Below are 4,213 nucleotides of genomic sequence, written 5' to 3'. Positions count from 1 at the left end.
TCATGATATGAAAAAAAAATAGTATGTGTTTTGATTTTAAAGAAAATAAAGATGAATTTTTGAAGGTCATAATTAAGAATATATATATATATATATATATATATATATATATATATATATATATATATATATATATATATATATATATATATATATATATATATATATATATAGATACAAACATAACGTACTTTTAAAAATAACCAATCATAACTTTTTATTAATTAAAATATAAAAATGACATTTTCTCTCTTTTTTATAATCACAATCACTCATAATTTTGATTAAAAAAGTTAAATTAAATAAATTTAAATTTTTTCATTTCTTATTGAATGTTTTTAAAAGTATGAATTTATGTTTATTTCCATTCAAGTTTTTCTCTTGTAATTACAATTATGTATTTTACAAAATTTAAAAGAATTAACAACTATTATAAAAAGACACCGTAGAAACTAATATATTCAATTGAAAAGTAAAAAAAATAAACGTGTTAAAACAAAAGAATAGTGAAATTTGCAAGTTTAAAGTTATTTATCTAGTTTCATTCATTAAAAATTAAAATTGTAGAAATGACAAAATCTTATCTTTAATTATGGAGTAATTTGAGCATAAATGAATGGACGATAAACATTTGGCTACAATTATGTATAGTAAGGAAAGACTAATAAATTAAAAATCATCCAATGGGCAAGCCAAAACTGATAATACTGAAATGGTAATATAAAAATCCCGTCCATTGGGCAAACAAAAAAAAATGAAATTTATTAAAATCAAAGAAAATGAATATTACAAATTTAAGATAAGAGAAAGCAGAGAGAAAAAAATTCTATTGAACATATTTCTTTATATATATGGACTTGTATAACTCTTAGAATATAGTATCATTACCGAAAATCTGTGCTTTATTAAATTAGTGAATTAAGATGAAAATTTATATCATTCTTATATTTCATGCATCATTGGTGTTGTCCTCCATTTCCAAGTTCAACTCAACAACAGAAAATGGAGACATGAAATGCAAAGAGAGGGAGAGACATGCACTCCTCACATTCAAACAAGGTCTTCATGATGAGTTTGGCTTGTTGTCCACATGGAAGAACAATCCAAATGCAGATTGCTGCAAATGGAATGGAGTTGAATGCAATAACCAAACAGGTTATGTTGAAAGACTTGATCTGCATGGATCTTCTTCAAAATATTTGAGCGGTGACATCAATCCTTCAATAGCCATGCTTCAACATCTAAATTATCTAGACCTTAGTTTTTTGAATAATAGAGGTGAAATCCCAAAATTTATTTGCTCCTTGAGTAAATTACAATACCTTAATCTCTCAAATGGCTTTTATAATGGCGAGATTTCTTGTCACCTTGGAAATCTCACACAATTGCAACACCTTGATCTCAGCGACAATGAATTGAGTGGAGCAATTCCTTTTCAACTTAGAAATCTGTTACGATTGCAACACCTTGATCTCAGCTACAATGAACTCAGTGGAGCAATTCCTTTTCAACTTGGAAATCTCACACAACTGCAAGACCTAGATCTCAGCCACAATAATCTTGTTGGAGATATCCCTATGCAACTCGGAAATCTTTCATTGTTGGAGTCTCTTATGCTCGGTTACAATTCTGATCTTAGAATCAAGTGGCGAACTCAAGCGAATGTTGAGTGGCTATCCAACCTCTCTTTTTTGAGAAATCTTGACTTGAGTAGAGTTCAAAATCTCAACGATTCTGCTCATCACGCCTTGCAATTCATCGGGAAGCTTCCAATCCTAGAAAAGCTGTCTCTAAGTCAATGTGGCCTTTCTGACGTCAATATCCCTTTGTTATCTGATTCCCATTTGAACTTTTCCACTTATCTTACTATCCTTGATGTAGATAAGAATCAGTTAACATCATCGATGATATTCCACTGGGTATTTAATTACAGTTCCAATCTTCAGTACCTTGACTTGTCTCATAACTTTTTAAGAGGTGTCATTCCAGATGATTTTGGCACTTCAATGCACTCACTTGTGACACTCAATCTGCCTTACAATAGTATAGAGGGCATCCCTAAATCCATTGGAAATGTATCCTCCTTACAACATTTGTCATTATCGTATAATCATATTTCTGGCACGTTACCGGACCTTTCTTTTCCCTTGTCTTTGAGATGGTTATCACTTGGTGGAAATAAACTCATTGGAGAAATACCCACGAGCATCGGATTGCTTACAGAGTTAGAGATTTTGGGCCTGGGCGATAACTCTTTTGAAGGTATAATCTCTGAATCTCATTTCACAAACCTCTCCAAATTGAAGAACCTAGATTTGTCTCAAAACTCCTTGACTATGAAAGTTAGTGATCAATGGGTTCCTCCTTTTCAATTAATATATTTGGTTGTTCATCTTGCAATTTTGATTTTACATTTCCTAATTGGCTTCAAACACAAAATCATTTATTATCGCTTTACCTTTCAAATGTCTGTAATCTACCTCCAATACCTCACTGGTTTTGGGGCAAATTGCAAACACTGTCTGTCGTGAGCATTCCCAATAGCAATCTTACAGGAAGGATTCCCAATTTGGAACTCAAGCTAGTCCAAAGTTCTTATATAGATTTGAGTTCAAATAAACTACAAGGTCACATTCCTTCTTATTTACTTCAAGCAGGAACACTCTATCTTTCCGATAATAAATTTTCAGATCTTGTTTCTTTTCTATGCAACAAAAATAATCCTAACGTTTTAGTAATTTTTGATATATCAAACAACCAATTAAAAGGTGAGTTGCCGGATTGTTGGAGTAATTTAACCTCATTACAATATGTTGACATGAGCAATAACAAGTTGTCTGGAAACATTCCCTTCTCAATGGGAACCCTTGTTAGCATGGAAGCTTTGATTTTAAGAAATAATAGTTTAAGTGGTCAACTCTCTTCCTCATTGAAGAATTGCTCAAACAAGTTGGCTTTTCTGGACCTTGGGGAAAATATGTTTCATGGTCAAATACCTTCATGGATTGGAGATAGCTTGCAACAGTTAGTCATCTTAAGCCTTCGATTCAATAACTTCTACGGAAATATACCTTTGAATCTATGTTATTTGAGAAAGCTTCGAGTCTTGGATTTGTCACTAAATAACTTATCAGGAGGAATCCCAACTTGCGTACAAAATTTTACTTCAATAGCTCAAAACTTCGTGAACTCAACTACATCAATGTTGCATTTGTATAATCCCGGGAATGGAACTTTTTACATGAGTTATGTTTTCAACTTATTCCTGACATGGAAAGGTGTAGACCGACCTTACACAAACGCAGATGTTTTTCTAAAAAGCATTGATCTCTCATGTAACCATCTGACAGGGAAAATACCAACTGAAATAGAGTACTTACGTGGTTTGATTTCCTTAAATTTGTCAAGTAACAATCTCAGTGGGGAAATCATATCTAACATAGGAAACTTAAAGTTCCTAGAATTTCTTGATTTGTCAAGAAATCACTTATCAGGCAGAATTCCTTCTAGTTTAACTTATATTGATCGTCTCACTATGTTGGATTTGTCAAACAATCAGCTTTTTGGAAAAATTCCAATTGGAACACAGTTGCAGACATTCAATGCTTCAAGTTTTGAAGGAAATTTTGATCTGTGTGGCGAACCACTTGATAGAAAATGTCCAGGAGAAGACCCACCAAAACATCAAGTGCCACCAACTGATGATGTTGGAGATGAGAATTCAATATTTTTGGAAGCATTATACATGAGCATGGGGATAGGATTCTTCACTGGTTTTGTTGGCTTGGTAAGCTCAATATTTTTACTATCCTCTTGGAGAGAAACCTATTCCAAATTCTTGAACACTTTGATATTGAAAGCCTTCATGTGGTGGAAGGAGTGAATGTACGATGAACAGGTAGTTTATCATTACCACTGTTAATATAAGTTTATACTGAATTTTGGACTTTGGGATATATGCGTGATATAAATTTATATCTGAACAATTTATGCAATGTTCAATCTCATAATATATTTGTAGTTTGCACATTTAAGTTAATCTATATATTTCACTTATCCAATTTCAATGTTTTGAGGATTTTGTTTTAAAGTTTTAACTTTTTGTTTGTTTTTTTGTGTTTGTGCAGAATCTCTAGCTGTACCGTACTGGATGAGTGCATGCTTTGATGTTTTAGAATAATGGATAGGATGAATACCTCGATAGAGTTTGATT

At 32.0% G+C, this 4,213-nt stretch overlaps 1 pseudogene; it reads left to right on the top strand.

Annotated features, from left to right (window-relative positions):
- The first annotated feature begins 835 nt into the window (after nucleotides 1–835).
- Nucleotides 836–3,896, top strand: LOC127097610 (receptor-like protein EIX1; annotated as a pseudogene).
- Nucleotides 3,897–4,213: the final 317 nt, after the last annotated feature.

This window comes from Lathyrus oleraceus, chromosome 6 (genome assembly GCF_024323335.1).
Source record: "Lathyrus oleraceus cultivar Zhongwan6 chromosome 6, CAAS_Psat_ZW6_1.0, whole genome shotgun sequence".
Lineage (NCBI taxonomy): Eukaryota > Viridiplantae > Streptophyta > Magnoliopsida > Fabales > Fabaceae > Lathyrus > Lathyrus oleraceus.
Note: the sequence above shows the minus strand (reverse complement) of the source record. Positions and strands in the feature narration are given on the sequence as shown.